The following is a 21,091-nucleotide window of genomic DNA, read 5'->3' on the forward strand; positions in this document are numbered from 1 at the left end:
TCAGGAGCTCAGGGTTATAAGAGGCACAGCCTTCACAAATGAAGGTTTCCCATGGGCTCCAATCCTCTGGAGCTTATACCCAGGCTGGGCTCTTTTCATGGACACTGAGCCTGAATGTGAAGAAATGCCTTGTCATTCTGTCCTTGGATTTCAAGGAAAGCTGTTACCAATACCTGACCACGGAACTCAGAAAAAGCCCTGGATTTCTTGAAGGGGCTAATATGCTATCAAGGGCTTGCTTTATGTTTTTTATAGGTGCTCACAGAAAAAGCAGGTCATACAACACATATCCACACAAAAGCTGTTGGATCCTTTAGCCCTGAGATAGACCACCTTCTATTTTTCAGACTTGAATTTACACAGTTGGATGGTGTCCAGGGAGATGGCCTCATAAAACAACTTAAGATTTTTCTTCTCAGAAGGAAGCTGATCACTCAGCCATAATCCCTGAAAATATTAGGAACTCTAGGGGTATTTTTTTATTTTGTTGTTAGGGTTTCTTTTTGTTTGGTTTGTGATCTTTTTGGAGCAGAGAAGGATGTCATTGCTCTTTTTTTAAGTGCTTAAACAATGGTATCAGACTTGCAGCACGAGCCACAGAGATTTCCCAGAGACAACTGGGCTATTTCACGGTCCAGTATACAATTTTTGAAGGGTAGGGCTATGCTGGTGGGTTAACATTGACATGGCACATGACTGCACAGTGAGAAGTCACAGTGCAACCCAAAGGCTGCATCTTTGCAGAACAATGGCTAAGCTGCTATGAGCCAGCTGAGTACAGACGGATCCATGCCATCAGTATGAGCTATTCCCAACTCCGACCTTGAGTTTCTTTATTGGGAAAGTTATTTAGCTTCTGTCACAGCTGAGTAGGAATCCAAAAAAAGACATAAGCAACATGGCCAGTGAAGGGTGGATGGGGGTGGGTACAGGTGAGGGAGGAGAAGGTGAACTCAACTGTTTACATGATGGTATAGATGCCACAAACCTGAACTTATCAACATGTTTGCCAGTTTGTTACAAACCCAAATATCTTTACATTTATATCTCACTCACTGCTTATTCTGTACAAGCAATCTGCCTTCAAAAAGAAAATAGACAGTCACTCAAAATAAATGTGTTTTCTTCAGGGAGTTTATAGCTGGTATCCATAATACAATATTTCCTTTTCTACGGAACAGATTTTTATGCAGAAGTTATTAATACCATTTAATCTAGGTGATCAACATATCCAATTCTAATTCTGTCCCAGTGATTAAAGAATCACTGTTAGAATGTTACCCATACCAATAATTTTTAAACAATACTTTGGATTTACAAATCCATGTACATTATGTATTATGTTAGCAAGTATAGAATTTGTTAACAAGTACACACTTTTACGAAAATGACTGAATTTTCCACTGATTTTGATTAAACTTGCTAGTGTATCCAGGACAATAATTTGCAGTACATTATCTCAAATTGAGACACAACTTCTAGTTCAAGGAACTAGAAGAAATTTGTTACACACAATACAAGCTGGTAGCAAACAGCTACCAGTGGTCTTTCACAAAAGATTTCCTGATTAGCTACAGATTTTCATAATGACTACCCAAAAAAAAAAAAAAAAATTAAAAAGCTCAGAAATAACTTGAAAATGCTGATCACCTTGTTTCATATATACTAGATTTTTACCAGTCCTGAGCAGCAGTTCCACAGGTAACTTCCAGAGGACTTTCAACTCTATTGAAAAATCAGCTAAACATTTATTTTTAACCATCGTTATTTTCTCCAATACTACAACAGCACCTGGAAGTCCAGACTGGCATACCATTTTTATGCAAGAGATGGCTACCAAAGTATCATTTGGTAGATCTCTGTTAACCAAACTCCCATAAAAATTTCTACATACACAAAACATGTACAATTAGTTTTAGACATTACTACAGTGGTTGGATTGATAAGCCACAAGAAGAATGAAGATTCTGCACAATAAAGGGCAGGAAGCAAAATGAATACAGAAAACCAAAGGGAAAGATACAGATTACATAGTCCTACACAAAGCAGGCTAGGATACTTTTTTTTTTTTTAAATCCAATCTATACCCTGACTAGCCTGTGCTTACAATATTCTGCTTATAATCATCATACAACACAAGCCTTGTGCCGGACATAAATTTACTGCAGTTCACTACAGTTATCTCACAATAGCTGAGATTCAAGGTGTTAAAATGGACCAGAATAAAATTCGGATTGAAAAAAAAAAACCCAAAGAACTACTTCAGAGTGTTGTACAAAAAGGAAGGAGGTCAATGAAAGAAGGTGTTATTCCAACAATAAATTACCCTCTGAATGAAGAGATTAATTTGATGTTCAACATTTTTTCCTCTCATTTCCAAAGTAAATACTTCAATGATACATTTCAGTGTACACTTAGTAATTTCTACTCCAGTTTCATGTACCCCAGTTTGTATCCCATCATATCTCAAGTCATTTTCAACACAAGAGGCAGTAGACATTCCAGACACTAAAAGCAATGAATTGGCATGCCCATACATTCTTCAGACTGGGCTGGGTAAAAACTAAAGCTCAATTCAGTTCTCCAAGGACTAGAATGATATCAAGTCTGTAGGGAATATTGCTTTTACTGCTAGTCCTGGCTGGTCAGGGTCCACTTTGCTACACTGGTTGTAAAGGTGAGTTTAGTTTGGAGAGTTTGAATCCAACACTCCACTACCCATGTGGGATGGCACGATTTGCCAGAAAATGGTGAGATATACTGCACAATTCTTACAGAAGAAGTTTCTGGACAGGGTGATTTCTATTCCATATAGAAGCAATGCTACCACTCATTTCAAACAAGAACTTCGTGCCTTCTGCTCAGATGCACAAGCTATTTCAGGCTGGGAATTGTTCTTTTGATCTCAGAGTTCCTTCTTACCCTGCAATTCCTGCAGTGCTCATTTCCTACTTTTCCAATGCTTCCACTTGAGAATATTTCCCCTAATTAAAATCCCTTCTAAGGTAAAATCCCTTCCTCAGTGACCTCAGTGACTCATTTTTCTAACCTAGGATAAGGTCACTAACTTCTCTGTACCCATCATCTAAGTTTCACACGTATTTCCTGCCAAGCCAAGTAAAATTCTGGCTTCCTCCAAATCCTTATCTCCTTAGTTTCTTCGCCTTCCCAAAACCTGCCTTTGACGACTTACATTACACATTTTCTCCTTAGTTGCCCGACAATCCTTTGCTACTGCTTTTTACTCTTCTGTTATCCTATTGATATTCACTCCTCCCTGCCTTTCTGAACACCCTTCCTGCAAAATTTATCAGGAAAAGGTGCATTTATCATTCATCTTCCCAATACGCACGCCACCTTTCTTCTCTGTCTCGTTCAGTTTCCCTCCTTTCTTCCCCGATTCCTTTTTCTTCTCCTGAACTGTGCAGACCTTATTCTCACGATCTCCTCCGGCATTCGCCTCCCAGCTCTTTTTGCGCTCTCCACCACATCTGTCCTGCCCCGGCTCCTGCCACACATCCCGAACCCTCCCTAGCCCGTCCGTCCGTCCCACCCTGAGGCCGGCCCCGACCTCCATCGCCGGCAGCGGACGAGGCGCGACGATGCCAGGCCCGGCCCGGCCCGGCCCGGCCCGGCCACCGATCCTGGAGCCGGCTCGCTCCGATAAAGCGCAGAGCTTTGGGGTCGGGGCGCCCTCCAGAGGCACCACCGAGCCCTGCCCTGCCCGCCAGAGCCGGGGACGCCCGGCAGGGACGCGGCGCAGTGAGGGCGAGGGGAGCTCGGGTGCTTCCCGCAGCCGGGGAGCGCGGCCCGTCCGCGGCTGCTCTACCTCCGCTGGTTGGCAGCCGGGGCGGAGAGAGGGAGGGCACAGCTCGTCTCCCGCCCCTGCTCGCCTTCTCCTTCTCCTCCTCCTCCTCCTGGCGCCCGCCCTCTGTTCCTCCTTCCCTCCCTGCAGCGCCGGCGAGACCGCGAGAGCGGCGCCCGCCCCGCCCGGGCAAGGGAAGGAGGCGCAGCCCGCGGGCAGGAAGCTGGATGAGGACGTGTGCGCGGGCGAGGCAGCCCCTCGGGCATGAAGGGGACCGCGGGGACGCTGCCCTGCCCTGCAGCCGAGCGGGGACATCAGGTAAGCCCTGCCGGCCCGGCCCGAGCCGAGACACTTCCAGTGCCGGGAAAGGGCAAGCGTCCCCTGGAAAGTTGTCCTGCCGGCGTCGGCCGGGGGGCGGAGGGCAGGGAGGCGGGGTAGGGTGGCACATCGGGGTGTCCGCAGGACCCGCTGGGTGCTCCGGTAGCCGGCGCGGTGCCCGAGGCTGTGCCGCCCCGCCGGGGCGAGGCGCGCAGCGCTGGCAGGGCGGCCCCGGCGGCTCGGCACCCGTGTCAGCGGCCGTGCCGCGCCCCGCGGAAAGTTTCCAGCGGAGTGAGGGCAGGGAGAAGCGGGAGAGCATCACCGCGGGACGGAGCGAGGCGAGGGAGAAGCAGCCTGTCTGCTTGCCGCGGGCAGTGGGTGCCGCAGCTTTCCCCGGGTGGCAGGAGCCGTGCTGCCAGCAGTTCGCTCAACTTGTTCCGTTGTTTTCACTCTGGTTTGTTGCAGAGTAGGATCAAGTATCCCTGCAAGTGTAATGTCGACATCTTTGATGGCTGCGTCTTACTCTTCTGTGAAATTTACCTACTTGCTTGTGTCAGTTTAGGTATGTTTAGGAGAAACAAACTGCCAAGTCTTGCCGGAAAGGGACGCACAGCAGTACGCCTGAGACTTCAGTAGGTTTGTTATGTTGTGTGACGTAACAGTAAATGCAACTGCTGCTCTTTTTGATTCACATTTCATTGGGGCTTTTTAACTGAACATTTGTGGATTAAGCAGAAACTTTGAGTAAAATGTGTGAATCATCATAACGCTGTTGGAGATCAATTCCCAATTTAAATGTTTTGCAATTATTTTCTTCCCCCTTTGCTCATAATTCAGATAAAGGACAGACTAAAGTAGTTTGCTTGGTTCTTCTGAAGTAACTTGAAGAATCAAAAGTGAGCAGCGTTCCGCACAGAGGTTGTAGGTACCTTTGCTACAAAGCAAAAAATACAACATTGAACCACTTTAAGGAAAAATAACTAATCAAAAAATCTGTACTTTGGGAAGCCTCCTACAAAGATGTGTGCATTGCAAAATGCACTGGGAGTGGAAGGATTCAAGCCATTTCAAATGAGGCAGTTTCCCCTTACAGAGAATTTTCTGCACTGACTCACTTGGTTAATCGGAGACAGTCTGCCTTAACTATGAGCTGCAGTTCTGTGTTTCACTTACACGTTGTAAAATACTGAGGTAATTCCACAATAATTGTTGCAAAATCTAAAAGAAAAACTTAAGTGCAATGAACCTAATTTCATTAGATCAAAGTACAAGTAGCTTTTTGGTTTGGAGGTTTATTTTCTTGGTTTTGAGGGTTTTGTTGGTTGGTTTTTAATAGAACAAGTTTGAAGCCAGATTTAGGGGAGCATTCAAATCTAGCCTAGATTTTACAATGTACATCTGTTGCTGCAGGTAATGCCTGAACATTGATAAGGCACCATACTTAAGGTGATTTTCAGGTTAGGACTTTTCTTAATAGGCTCATGGATATATCTCTTAAGAAGGTCTATCACAGTTAATGACCCAATGCGGCTCTAAGACTTCTTTACATGTGCTCAGGCTTTTATTAATGGACTTTTATATAGCATTAAGCTGAGAGAGGGGTGAGGAAATAGAAGAATAGACATGTAAAAACTTGAAATACTTCCCACTTTTCTGCATTTTGTTCACTGGTTGTGTTTTTTTATTTTTTCTTTTTCATTTGGCAACTTCAAATACAACAACTCTGGGCTTTCATGCAAGCGGCAGGTTTTATTAAAACCTATGATACAGTTTTCTATTGTAGAATGTTCTGTAGTTCTTACTTCCTTGGAAAGATAAGATATGACTAGGGAATTATCATTTTTCTTGACAGCATGACAGTTAAAACTTGGTTTGCATTGGAGTGAGCATGTGTAGTGTATTAAAGGAGATGTCATTCTGAACTGTCTGACAAACTTTTCAATGTTTCTTTTTTTTATATGGAGGTGAATATATTGCTTGTAAAATCACTGCTAGGATGTAACTAAGCTGTAAGGATGAATTGATGTAGTGACATTGGGTCAAACTTAGGATTTTTAGCATAGTTTTAATATTTAGAAGCCTATGGATTTAGTGCTCAGTTCTGTAACCAGATATTTGAATTCATTTTATTCATATCAGCATCTTAGTTAAATTGACTCAGAAGTACTGGTACTTAAGCTGTGCAGAGGTAGAATATGGATGGAATATACCAAAGCAAAATGCTTTGTTTGCTAATAAGATATCTGTTCTGATAACATGTCCAGATTTTATACATACAGGAATTGCTATCAGGAATTGATAGCAATATAGGAATTGCTATCAAAACCTGAGCTCATGTTCTAAGTCAGAAGTTTAAATGTGGCTGGGTGTCCAACAAATGTTCTTTTACAGTGTGCAAAATCTTAAGCAGTGAAAATGGCCAGGTGAAGCAAGGGGGGGGCATAAAAATGCCATTAAGGTATGGAAGTGTGGGAAGCTAGGTAAAGAGGAAAAAAAAGGAATTGAGGGTTTGGGGTTTTATTTGCTGTGATGGTTTTTTGTTTGGTAGAGGGCTTGTCTGTTTGGTTTTTTAGTACTAACATTTGCTCTAAAAAACAAAGTTACCTCTTCTGAAGGTAATACACACCTTGAGGATTTTGGGTAAAGGTATACATGAAGAAACAGGTGAGGTATTTGCTTTTACATGAAAACTGTGGTTGCATATACAGCTTTCTTCCTTATAGTTGTTTGCAGTCCTTGTACTGCTATATATAAAGGCATCTCTTGAGCCATAATAGAAAACTTTTTACTTGGTTGTTAAACCCATCTGGTATGCTTGGAGTAGATAATACCATTGTAAAACTAGTTAACTGTGTTTAATGTTTTTACAGAAGCAAGAAACTGATAAAAAGTGGAAAATACTGGCTAAAGAAAATTGTGTCTTAGTTACAAGTTGAATTCCCAGGTGCTGAGAAGTACATATGATAAACCTGTAAAAAGACAGGACTAGATTTAGGAAAAGGATTTCTTCTGGTCACTACAAACAAGTAATATTCCTGCAGAATGAGCTTTCACTTTGCATGCACATTCTGGGTGTTGGTTTCCTCTCAACTGAAAGACTCCTGATTATTTAATTTTTGCTTTCTTTGCCACCTTTTTTAGACCTCTGGTAGTTAATATTTTCTGTATTTTCTGCTGAATTCCTCTAATTTCTTCCTTTATTCAAAAGGTAGAGAATGTTCTGTACGGAAATTACAGCTGCGGCCTTGCCAACAAATAAACTGTAAAGATTAGCTTCAGTTCAAGGTAGCATGTTGTCTTTTCTGCAGGAATATGGTATTTCTGATCATTTTTACTAATGGTAACTCTAACCATCAAAATACCAGAGTAGCTACACACTGTGGGTCCTCATCCAGTATTTTCTCACTTTGTTATTTTTAGTTAACTATTTACATTCTTTAATTGCATCTTAATTTTCTCCTGGATCATGTCTGCAGTTTAACATCATTATTCTGAGTTTTAGTCCTGTATACCAAGATTTCTAGTCCTGGCTTCTAGATCTCCTTGTCCTAATGTCATGCTCAGATGTAAAAACTATACTTTGTTGCTTCTCTTATTAATAAAGTGATTAATATGTATCAGGAAAGATAGGGGAGCCTTCTCTTAATATGGTAATGTAAACTGTTTCTTAATTAACTAATATAATGGGTTTCAGTCCACAGGTATTGCAACAGTGTATAAATATGGGTATTATTGTCTTTTAGAAACTATTATGAAGTCCAAAGCAGGAGTAGTGTGTATTTGTTTAAGAAAGGTTTTGTTGCAAAACATCACAGCTTTAAAGGAAAGGAAGTGCCTTTTAATTTAGAAATTCTTTTTAATACAATTGTTTTACTGAGCGACCAAATACCTTATCCTGAATGTCAGCTCAGAATACTCCTGGGCAGTGTCCCTTGCAATTGTATCGTGTATCCCATTTGTAATTAAAATGCCATACACAAACCTCATGAAAATTAACAAGGTAACATAAGCGCTAGTTTTACTTTTTAGTTTTTGACAATTATATGTACTAAATAACTTTAGTTACCAAGAAATGGGCAATAATATGTCAAATTATTGAGCTGTTTGATTGACTACTATGCTTTAGATAATTTCTAAGGGTCATTCAAGTTTCACATTTGTATATATTTATGAAAACATTAGAGGAAAACTAAAATAGTGTTATGAAAACTTATTTTCTTTTAGAGGCATATGGCATTGAAAACCTTAACAGTCTTTCATGAAATTGCCATAGTATGAAATTTGTTGTTATATTTTCCTGTTTTCTGCAAATATGTAGAGTCTTAGCTTTAACAGAGTGATTCTGAACATCTAATTATTTTTTTTCTACTTCACTGAATTGACTCACTGTGATGTTCCAAATTAATATATTTATCAATATTGCTGTCAAGTCACATTACATGTATCACCCTCTGAAATTGAAGAATTACTTTTGGAAACTTCAGTATATGTGAGTCATACAGAAGTACCTAAATAAATTCTTGCTTGTGGTTGTGCATTAAGCATTCTGTACTTCTGAGAATGTATTTATTATAAATAATTCTGAAAATTTCATAATATCCTGTCTGTATAAACCTGGAGAGGTAACTTCTATTTGTTTTCTAAGAGTAGCACTCTGGAATTTGGATTTTGTATATTGAACACCCTTGCTGTTATCAAAGATACTGTAAAAACATGGTTTTTTATGTTGCAGAAAAAGTAGATTGCTTTTTGAGTTTTGAGGAAAACTCAAGATTGAAGAAATTACACAATATACACTGAAAACCCTGTTCATTAATCTAAAAATGACATAATAACATATATATATTGATTCTAAGCCAGCAATTTATTTGATTTCTGAAACAAGGAATTTTTGTCTGTAACTATCTGTCAATTTTCACAAATTATTTTTTTGCTAATGAGAAATTGTAAACTAATGTACAACATTATTTGAGAAAAATGTTGTATGTGAAAAATGATTACGTGATACTGGTTCCCTGACTTGATTTTCTTGGATGCAGCACTTTCTCAGGCTGTGAAGATTTTTGCTCAGAAATTTGAAGACAGTAATATTTTTTACATATAGAGGTGCATATGCACATAAATAAAAAGGACTCAGATTTTTTTCTGGTGCTGACTTCAAAACTTGGAAGCACTTAAACAACCAAGGAAGGAGAAACAAAATGGAAAGGTCTGGCTGATTAAATAAATTTCACTGGAATCTCTCCATCCATTCTCAAAAACAAACTTCCCCAGATAATTTGAGAAAAAAAATTGTAACTTGTCTTAAAAAGACTGCAATAGCAGCCATTGTGGAAGTCCAGAGACATCCTGCCTCCTCCTTGTTATCGAAACCAACACTGGGTTCTGAAGCCTTCTGTTATTTAGGAAGAAGGTTCAGCTTTTAGTAAACCATTTACTGTGTCTTGGCAATGGTCAGAGTTACTTTTATGTCTGAAGTGCGAGGTCAAATCACTTCTCTCAGGACGTTTAGTTGTTGGATGAGCTGTGTTCTTCATGGGTCTAGAAGGAAGTCAAGAGGTCTTCTCAGCATCTTTTAAGGAACTTGATGAGCTACCAAGCCTTTAGGCACTGGGATCTTCTTCTTCCCTTAGTTTACTTGCTGGCTAATACAAGATCCCCCAGAAGTAATAGAATTGTAGAATGGCTTGGGTTGGAAGGGACCTTAAAGATAATCCAGTTCCAAATCCCCTGCCACGTGCGGGAACATCTCTTACTCTACCAGATAGTAAAAAGCCCCATCCAAGTGGGTGCTAGAACGTCCCAGAAAACGTTAGGGATCATATAGAAATCTCTGTTATTGGAGGTAATCATACTCGTAGTTAGGGATTGGGATCTGTGTAGAGAAATGTGCAGATTTATGCAGGAATCTGTGTTCCAGCAACTAATGTGGAAATGGCTGTGACTGTGCTGCCAATATAATTACTAGATGCAGCAAGCACAGTGCTGTGGGAAGATGTGTGCACTCTATCTACTTATTGTTGCTGACATAGTTTTAGTGAGTGACACCAGGACAGAGCCTTCAGAGAGCCTTTTACTGTAGTCTAATTAAATCATCTTGTCAATTATGGTGTTTTATTTCCAGAATGTTTAATGCTTTCTTCTTGTTCAGTCTTGTAGAGAAAGTAACAGTATCGCCTGAATCACTTATTACACCTTTGAACTTAAGCCATGTTAAGTTCTGATAGTACTTGGTCTAAATACCACTTTAAAAAGGGAAAAAAAAAATTGTGCTTTGGAGGATAAGTACCCTCACTCAACCTGGCTTTTTCAAGGGTGATATGACTATGAATTTTCAGTCAAGTTTTGCAACAATGGACCCAAGGTATCACTAAGGACTTTCTCTGTTCCAAAGGATTATTTCAGGTTAAGCATTGCAGACAAGTTGTAATTCTTGATGCACCTGGACATAGCTTTGAAAGCTACAGCAATATTACAGTGTTGCACAGGTCTTTATCAATTCTATTGCAAGGGAATACATCAAGAAATTGCAAATGCAACTAAAAATACTGCATTTTAAGGAGTACAGTTGGTTTCATGTTACATCTGAGCATTGCATTTTTAGGATACACTAGACCTGAAGAGGCTGAAACTTTGAATTCTAACTTCTCACTGGAAAGGCAAAGTCAGCTTTACTTAGATCAGCAGAGAAAATGTGTGCCTGTCCTCCAACCAAATTAACAGGGCTTCAAGAAACCTATATGCATTTATGGGAAAAGGTATTTTTTATCTTCTTTAATAAAACCCTTTTGTTAGCATATGCTGTCTTCCTAACATCATATTTGATTGATAGCTTGGAACAATATAGCAGTCTCATCAGGCCTGCCTTTTTAGGGGAACTCATTATGCTACTTCTGAACTGTGTGCAGTAACCCATCAACATGGGCTATTGGGTTCTTAATACTGCATAATTAGGATGTATGTATGATTCTGCTCCTTGGTCCAGCTTGTTGCTTGCCTTCCTAATCCTATTTAGAGATTTGCCAAGAATAGGGATTGCTTGTCTTTTTTTTAAGCACTAGGGTTTGAATAGTAAAGGAAGTAAGGAAGATCGTGAGGAAATTTTCGCTGTCATTGCTTTCTTATTCCCATAAGTGAAGGTTCATCTTAAATCTGAGACAAATATCTGTGCTTTTTAAAGTATGGTGCTGTGTGTCTCTTATCTACTAGTTAAACTTAATGATTGCCAAACTCTTCTCAGTTTTGGGAGTGCTTTATGGTAATCTCTCTGACATGTCTTAATGCTTTTTCTTGGGATTTTTGCTGTCATACAATGTCTCAGACACTACGCATACTGAATTTCTTGTAATATTTAGAAATTACGTGTTAATTATGGGAATTTTTGTCAGGGGCTGTATTCAGAAATTTTTGGGGTTTTTTTGGATTGTTTTATTTTTTTGTTTATTTTTTTGTTTATTTGGTTAGTTTTTTGTTTTGATTTTTTGTTTGTTTGTTTGTTTTGTGTTTAAATGATAGGTTAACTTGAAGCCAGTTGAATCAGTAACCCAAATTAAGCATCCATTGTTTTTGTTTGCTCAGCTGAGTCCAAAAATATGCTAATAACAAATACATTCAGTCCTCCATTCCAACAAAAAATGCAAGTGCACCTAGGCATGCCAGTGAATTCTTGTCTCAGGTTGCTTGTACAGTTGGCACCCGTGTCTGCACATTTGTCTTTGAGCATGGCAGACCTTTATCTGTGGTGAATGCAACACTGATTGAAGACAGTACACTGGCAGATAATAAATTTTGGACATTCATGCTGATTCATATAGTTTCTTTAGTCCTATCATCAAGCTGGTGAGCAAGTGCAAAAACTTTTGCCATTTTTCCAGCCGATACTTGCTGCATCCACTCTTGGCTGACAGGCTTACCTCAAGGTCCATGCCTATCCAGAAATCAGCCCCTCATGCAAATATCCAAGAGTTGAGGCCATCTGTAAAATCTGCTTCTCATCTATGTATCATTAGGGTTTATTGATTGTACTGTCATTTTCAGGTATAATCTCTGATCAGGGTCAGTCTCTTTCCCATGACTACTGCAACTGTCAGCCCACTGTGTAAATGATGAGCATGGAGTCAAGGAGTCTTTTTGCAGAGTGTGCAGAAAATCATAATTAGCAGCAGAAGTGACTAGACTAAAATAATTTTTATGGCTGCATGTAAAATCCTGCTTTTATTTTAATTTCAGCTCCATAAGGTTTTGGAAAATTTAGTTGAGCTATGGGAATACACTTTTGGTTGAGTTCACTGCACACTTACCTAACAGCAATGTCTACAATTCACTTATTTTTCCAGGCAATTTTTCTCCTTTTTCATGTGGCAAAATATTCTTAAGAAGTTAGTATAGATTTACTAGTTAGCACCAAGATTACTTCTTGGCACTTGAATTTGTCTTGGCAGTTTGAACTACTATGTGATTTTTTCCATCTCTTACTGAGTTGTGGCAGCATTCTGCAAATACAATGCCTTCATGAAAGTAGTAAGTTTAAAACCATCCACAATCATACTTTTTCTGCTTTATTGGGAATTGTGAAGAAAGAAGCAAATGCATACCTGACAATAAATAGCTTGACTAAAGTTGGTTGTAGTAACAAACTGTCTCTTCAGTCAGCTGCAACAGACATCATCTAGAAGTAGCCCAATGCTGGTACAAATCTTCTGATAGTTGACTTTGGAAAAGTCTGGAAAGTCTGGAAAGTCTTTCTGTTCATCCTTTTGAATAGCTTATAATTACAGACATTATTCTAAAGGAGATGCTAGTATTTCTTTTCTTCTTGTTAATTTTAGATGTAAACTCATTTGGTATCAAGTACATGAATTACACTTTTTCACAATCTAGGTCTTTGATGGGAAAAAAAAAAGTCATGAGATAAAACTGTCATGCTCCAGGCTTTTGTCGCAAGAAACCAGTTGCTCCTGCATGAGGAACAGGGACAACTGGTGATATCTTCAATTGTCATAATAGACTCTTGAAACAGAGTGATTTGAATGGGAAGAAAATATTATCTCTTTTTTTTCCCCCTGTAAAACAGCCTTACACCAGATCATTATTCTTTAGGGTCAGTTGACAGGAACAAATGAGAATCTTTAACTGAAACTCTATGTTAATGATAGCATGAAAACAAATGTAAAGGTGTCTGAAAGGTACTCAAAGCAAATTCATTTATCTACTTATAATGGGTATTAAAATCATAACAATTTTCTGGTAACAGTTCTGGGAAATGGCATACTCTTGCAGTATGTGAAGTAAGTCTCATGCAACATGGGAGGAGGTCTTTATATCACAGAACGGAATCATGAAATTGTTTGAGTTGGAAGAGATCTTAAAGATCATCCAGTTCCAACCCCCTGCCGCAGGCAGGGACTCCTTCCACTACACTATGCTTCTCAAAGTCCCATCCAGCCTGGCTTTGGACACCAGTACATCCCAAAAAGAGTTAGATCATACAGTAGCCAGTTGGAGATGATCATATTGGTAAGTAGGGATTGCTGTCTCCCTAGGAACATGCAGATATATTCCTGCAGATGCAGGAATCTGAGTTCCAGCATCTAATGTGGAAATGGCTGTGACTGTGCTGCCAATGATTGTTAGATGCAGCAAGCACAGCACTGTGGGAAGATGTGTGCACCCTCTTTCTTTATTGTTACTGAAAGTTTTAGTGGATGACACCAGGGCACTAATACACATGATTTTATTTGAAGAGAAATCTTCAAAGAGTTTATGAAATCACAAGAACTAATTAAACAACTAAGCATATGTATTTGCCAATATAGTTCAAACTTTCATCTGATATGTTCTCTATTCTGATAATTTATATTCAAGAACTTCCTTGGGCTGAGAAATGCATGCATTGTTGTGAGAAGTTTAGTAAGAGGTTCTAAAACTAGATTTTAAATTGTTAATAGAGCAGCTAAAAATGGAAAAGTTTAACTTTCTTTTTCCTGCACTATTTAGTATTTCATTAGAAATAATGTTTAAAAATAATCTATGAGGATCAAGTGTTAATTGAGTTATTATGGTTCTGTATGAAAATTGCATGTACGATACTTATGAACATTACAAAGTTTTTAGATGCTTGTCCAGCAGAAAATGTTGAAATGCTTTTGTGTCCAGGGAATAGCAGGATTCCATTTCCTGTAGGTGGACACAAGTGAATTTGTAGTTTACTGCTACAAACTTAACAAAATAATAACTTTTGTTTCACAGTAGTTGAGTCTTATAATATGCACTGTTTGGTTGAGAAATTAAATAGTTTTGGTGATACTTCTGGTTAATACTTAAGTGCTATCTCTGATTTGTTATAAGCAAGACAGTTTTTACTTACAAGTAATGACTTACAAAGTCATTACTTTCCAGTTTTGAGGTAGCTCTATTAAGTTTTTCTAACCCGTGTTGAAATTTCAGCAATTGTTTCTACTCATTATAGAGTTGTGTAAATGAACTAGCTTCTGTTCCAAACTCCTTCAGTTCTTAAGGAAACTGGAAAATTTCTCTAAGCTTACAACAATTGGTACATTCCATCTATCCAATGAAATAGTGAACACGAGGCTATTTTTTGATGGGACACTCCTGTTGCTCTCTGTTCTATTCTTTACTGCTGCAGATTTTTTGTTGTCTCCACCCTTTCTCAGTCACTTTTATTTGGTTTGCTTCTCTTGTCATATTTCTTGATTTCTTTTTTGCATGTCGTCCCTATGTCTTTATGTCTCTTACCTCCTATAAAGCCATTTTATCACTTCTCTTTAGTACAGATGACTCTTCCTTTCTTCCTGAGCATAAAGCAACTGAATTTTGAAAGTCCAGTGAAAAGCTGTCTGGCCTCATTGCATAGCAAAATTCCAGAGTGAGCTCTGGGAAATGGAAGGAAAAAGAAAAGAGAAAGTTTTGATTAACCTAGTGGAAGATTTGTCTATAAGCAGTTCCAGGAGATCATGACAGATTAGTTTAAAGTGAAATACAGGGGAAATATTATCAATATGAGTTTTCTTGAGCTTCAGCTTCCTGAGGAGTCACTAGTGTTGTTAGTGTACATCGTCTTTCTCATCACTTTTGTCAGATGAAACTAGATTTGTTTTCTCGAGTTTGATAGTTCTAGTTTTATGTGTTCTCCATCATCATTTTTGAATGATTATTTGTCCTTCTAAGACATCTTTGGACTTTTGCCAGTACAGAAGTGTCTGAACAGACAAAGAGAACATTTTACTCACTTGTGCTTCGTCACAGAATTAAACAAATATAATTAAAGCTATGGTACTGGTGACTTACTGTTCTCGAATAGCTCAGTTTTGTCTCTGGAAGTAACAACAGCATTTTGTGCCATTAGGAGTGCCTCAGGATATTTGCCTTACATTTTAAAAGCAAATTTAATACATATTTTATGTAGCTAGAGTAATGTGTTAGTGAGAAGTGGTACTCCACTTATTTGTCTAATTTTATAATAAAATCATAATGTTCTAACTTCTGCAAATAACAGACTAAATAGGGCCCAACTTTCCGAATGAATAAATCTCATCGCTTACTTAGTGACAGGCGACACATCCCATGCCAGGTAACCTTTTGTTCAGTGGCAGAAGGTATAGTCTTACTTAGAGGTGTCAGACTCTAATGCAATCATGTAAGAATCCAATTATCTTTTTTTTAACTATTCCTACTTTTTTTTTATGACCGGCCATGCTGAAATTTTAATGAGAATTCTCAGGCTAACCTTAGCAGATAGATGGCAGAATGAACATTTTTATAACTCAAATAAAAGCTGTTATATTTTATCATGAGGCGCTCCTATTGTCTTGTTTCCATTTTGTAAGATAAGTAAGCATTACCTCAGAAGAAACTTTAAGGAACACCCCTAATTTTGTTACGTGTATACATAAAAATCTATACACATACACTTTTTCAGTATTACATCTGCATATTTACTTCTCAGCTAGACTTGCAGTTACATTCTGATTATGTATATTATGTAATATTCCTGGCTACACAAATCACTTTTTCACATTTTCATTAAGCCTGAGTTTATAGTAACATTGAGGTCATTGTGTTTTTGTAACACAACCATGGGAGCACCTTATCAAATTTCCTTGTTGCTAAAGCAGCTTGACCTTGCATTTAATTTACTAATCAAAAGCAATCCTAGCAGGCAGTTCAAACAAAAATACCATATCTTTGTTTTCCTTTGTAAGTAACAAACAAGGTCACAGTAACTGGACAAGAGGAGAGCATTTACCAAACTTCTTGGGCCTTAATTTCCCCCTTACATTGCTGAGAATAAAATCTTAAAAGTAATATTTAAAAATCCTTTTTTCCCCAAGCTGAAAATATTTGGCTTACTCTATATTCACTGTAGACTTTCTGTGTGCCACTCCAGGTAGTTTGGAGTGAGCTGCTGCTCTCAAAAATAAGTGATTAGCCCTACTCCTGAACTCTTCCCAAAGTTCTTTGTGGGCCCATAGGAAAAGGCTGTCGATCATTCTGTTATGGCTGTCCAGTGCCAGTCAGTATTTTTTTCTGAAGATTTATAGATTCTGCTTTGGCATGAGATTGCATTTGCCACTGTGACGGGAAGTAGGCAGTTTGGTCCTTTGGAAATCCGCTCACGGGAAATGTGCCACCATCAGAAGGGCTTCTCCAGTATAGTCCTCGTTCCTCGGTTTTTGTCCCCAGGATCCTGAAAAATAAAGTACCAGTAGTGGATTATCCTGCTATTGCTGATGAAGTTACTTAATCCAATAGCCTGGTGCTGAAAGTTCTCTGTAAAAGAGGGTAGCTGAGAAGAGGCTAAATCTGAAGTGAATTGTTGTCCTGTGCTGCTAATGCACTCTACAAGAAATTGTAAAAACCGATACGTAACATATGTTGCATAGGCAGAAAGACAAATTTTGTTTTGGGGTTCATTGAAAGTCAGTCTTACCATAAGTCCTATGAATTTGTAAGTATTGGATGTTTGGAACATTGCTATTTTTAAATGTATCCCACCTGTTTAAAGTATGAGTACAGGATACATACATAGGTAATAATGGAGATCATAAATATTAGCAGATGCCAAGCACAAGTTAAATGCTAAATCCGAAGAGGGGAATTTGTGATCTTTTTAAATACCTCACACGCCCAGGATGTCATCCTGAAAAATTACAGGTCACAACCAAATGAATGTAAGTTTCTTCATACTGATGTATTTTGACAGATTGTGTTCAGGATTTTATGTTAAGAGTTTACATTGTATATGTGGGCTGTGTTTCTTAAAGTTCTTGAAAGATTTAAAAAGAATTGCAATTTACCTGCTGCACGCTGAGTAAAAACAAGCTAAATATAATCTAATTCTTGTTAGATTATAAAAAAGGAAATACTGTTTGTAATACTGAGCTTTTTGTATACAAACTTATAAAATGCACAAGACCAAATATAGTCTCATAAAGATGGCTTACCTTTTCACAACAACTAGCAAGGGTACTTCTTGCTGGGAATATTTTGGGAGGCATTTGCATATACTAAATATGACCTACTATGCAATAGGTCTTTAAAATAATTTATGATTTGGTGTATAGTGCCCATACAGTTAATGTAAAATAGTGCAGTGGCTATAAATTTTACAAGTCCAAAATTCTATCTCTGGAGCAGAAGTAAAGGAGTTGTTTTACACAGGACAGTCCTGAATTTTATTTAATGTAACTTAGAAAAAGCTATAGATGACCTAGCCACATTTTTGATTATAGACTAAAAAAATGGACAGGGAAGTGGGAAACCAAATTCAGGAAGTTACTAGCTATGGAAGCATACTACGTCACCTTACAAGAGAATGCCTTAACAGCCAGACTGTAGATTAATATTATATAGGTTCAGTGTCAAGCCAGTCTGTTTCATGTTGGATCATTGTGAAGCAAAGAATAATAGATTTAGATGTAAGAAAGAATAATAACAGGGAATGTTGTAGTAAAATCAGAAAAAGACTTCAGAGAAAAATGTGTCCACGGACTACATCTGTACCATGAGATGATTAGTGGGTACTTGCTCATGTCCATTCTCCCCAAGCCTGAGATTCTTCAGAAAGATAAGTTGCATCCCTGCTGCATGTAAGCAGGAGTGTAGATGGTGTAAGCAGCTACTTCAGAAGGCTTGGGATTTTCACAGCATAGGGTTCCTTGTTCTTGAGCTGCTTTAGCTCTTGAATGTGTTGTGCTATTTATACAAGCCATTGGTAATTGCCTAGATGTGGTGTAGCTGTACCATTGGTGAAGCTGTGATCCCAGGTTATATAGGGTTATCCTGGTTTATGGAATACATCTTGAATGAGTTAACATGAAATGTTGTAATTTGGCATCTGTGATCCTATTATACTACGAAGTTTGAAAGAAACTGCTGTCTTGTGAAGGATAATTCTTTGTGTGTTTGCATTCATCAAGAGTTAGTCCTCACTATACAGAATGTTAGTTGAAAAAATTGAACTCAGTTGTCTTGAGCTGAGATCAGGATTAGGTCTCAAATTTTGCTGTCTAGAGCCTGGAATATCTGACATCTGCTCTTTTGTTTTCTGGGCACTTGTCCTTATTGAGTAGGAGAATGATACTTTTCTTTAAAGTGAGCCAATCCCCAGCTCATACCTGAGGAATGACTTCAGCCTAAGTAAAATCTGAGTCTTTTAATGGTCAGTTGTAGAAAATATAACTGCAAATCATCCATATTGAGAACAACCAGGTTTACAGGGGATATGTTCAAGAGGAGTTCCCATTTATCTTGGGTAGTCGATGGGGTCTGTTTATGTGACTTTGTCTACATAATGTTTATAACTAGCAATTGCCTCACATGGGTGTCTACAGAGATTTGTAGATAACCAGGGAAGATTTGTGGATTCCTTGACTTGTTCTAACAGCTAAATGTACTTTGTGTAGGTCAGATAACACATCATTGTTCTAATGATGTGTATAGCATTCTTAAACTCTCCCAAGATATCCTCTGTATCAGTCTCAGAGTATTGGTCTACATTGTGATGGTGCCACTCAAGCCATGCTCCCCACTCCAAGTGACAACTATTCTTTGAAAATGGAAGCCAGTACAGAGACAACAGCTCAGTCTTGAGCTCTTGCAAGTAGAAATGAATTATGCCTTTGCTCCCCTTAACATAAAAAAGAAGAACTTGAGAGGTGTTTGAGGTGCTGGTATCTCCAGTGCTGTATTTATGATAAATTTTGGAAATACCTCAGCTCCATCTTACCGAAAAGTCTGTCTTTGACAGTAGCTCACAAAAATGCCTCGGAAAGAATATAAGGACAGGAAACATCATCTTTTAGTGATATTTGCCAAAATATTCTCCTACTTTCTTTGAGTATTTCAAGATTTATCAGAGCCTGCTGTCACGCCTTTGTATATGAGTTTTAGACAGATTTCCAGGAATGTATCTACCTTACCTTTTCATTCTGGCAAAGTTCTGAGCATGTGAGCTGTCTAGAGGCGTCATTGCATTTGATCTGTTTATACTTTGCCCTGAAATAATTCTGTACTGTAACATGTTTTCAGTAGTTTCGTATTCTAGGAAGTTCTTATGAAAACTGGGAAGGAAGTCATGCCCAGTCCTTTTCTCCTTCCTTGCTCTGGACCTGGTGTTCAGTCAAAGAATCCTTCTTAGGCCCAGTAAATTTCCTACCATCCCCTGGAAATCAAAGTGTGACTCAGTCTGAAGTCATTGGCCAAATATCTTCCCATTGGATGGACAAGCATATGGACATTGGACACTGGCCAGCCATTGTCTGAAATGTGATTGGAGTCAGTTGAGGCAATAATATAAAGCATTTTGGTAGCTGGACTCTCTTTCCCAGGCTTGACATCTTGAAACACACATAGTGAAAGAAAAATGCTGCAGTTTTCCTTGTGGATATTTAGGCTGGAGTAATTCCATCTCAGATCACACATGTCAGTAAGATAACCTGCATACCAGCTGGTGGTAAATGACAGTCTATATTCCTGATACTGATGGCAGGAGCCATATTTTGGTGGTTATGAGGAGAGGGTTTTTGTTTTCATTGGGGTTTTTTGTTGTTTTTTTTTCTGAAACTCTGCATGTGAAGGAGGAAATGAGACACAAAGAACTGATTTCTGTCTTCTGCCCAAGAGGTACTGGTCTAACAGCTGCCTGTGCTTTTTTAGTTTACTTTGAGTAAATCAAAAAATTGTGTTGCTGTGGATCTAGAAGGTACCTAAAAGAAAGAAATGGAAAGAGCTCCTCTATATGCATGTATTCACTAGACTTTACCTCTCCTGAAGAATTTCTTCATATAGAAGATATGGGTTTAGAAGGAATTGAGAATACAATGAAAATCACTGCCCCTTCCCCCCCCCCCTTTTTTTATTGTGCCTAGATCACTATGATTAGGTTGCGAGAGCAGATTTCAGAATTCCTTGCACTAGTTCATTAAGTAGGTAAATTAACCCTACCTGACTTAAGTAGAATGTTTATTTACATTATAATTCTAATTGCATGGCTTTTTAATTTATGGAATTTTGTTTGTGATGACAGGCTCTTCCTCTCTGTAAGATGCAAGCTGCTTTTTCTTAAGAACTTTTCTCTTTGTAATTTAGTGTGCATCTACCCATGTAAACGTGAACATTTAAGCTGTTAATGTGCTCTTATTTGACTTAAAAATATCTGACTAGTTTCTAACACTTTAAAAGTAATCTTTCTATCAAAAATTGACAGTTTTCAACCTTCATTTTAATACTGCTACCCCTTTGATAGTTGCACTTTAATTTTCAGGAAATTGAATCCTAACTAAAAGCTTCTTTCCATTCTGTCAGTCTTCAGCATTGTCGCTTGTAATTTTGGTTCTTTGATGCATCTGAAAGCTTTAGATACAGTTTTTTGACATTGATTTTGTTGTTCTTGTATCCTGAGAAGTTAAAAAAATTAGATGAATTTTTAAGCTTCTGAAGTATGTGTCA

The 21,091-nt window shown here is 38.4% G+C and overlaps 1 protein-coding gene across 2 annotated transcripts in view; it reads left to right on the plus strand.

Moving 5' to 3' along the window:
- Nucleotides 1-3,973: 3,973 nt before the first annotated feature.
- The window catches only part of SGCG (sarcoglycan gamma), a 106,042-nt gene continuing 88,924 nt past the window's right edge, over nucleotides 3,974-21,091 (plus strand). For both annotated transcript variants that reach the window (XM_063149035.1, XM_063149036.1), the window contains exon 1: nucleotides 3,974-4,123. The gene's annotated coding sequence lies outside the window, so the exon portion shown is untranslated. The remainder of the gene's footprint in view (nucleotides 4,124-21,091) is intronic.

Source organism: Melospiza melodia, chromosome 2, assembly GCF_035770615.1.
Source record: "Melospiza melodia melodia isolate bMelMel2 chromosome 2, bMelMel2.pri, whole genome shotgun sequence".
Classification (NCBI taxonomy): domain Eukaryota; kingdom Metazoa; phylum Chordata; class Aves; order Passeriformes; family Passerellidae; genus Melospiza; species Melospiza melodia.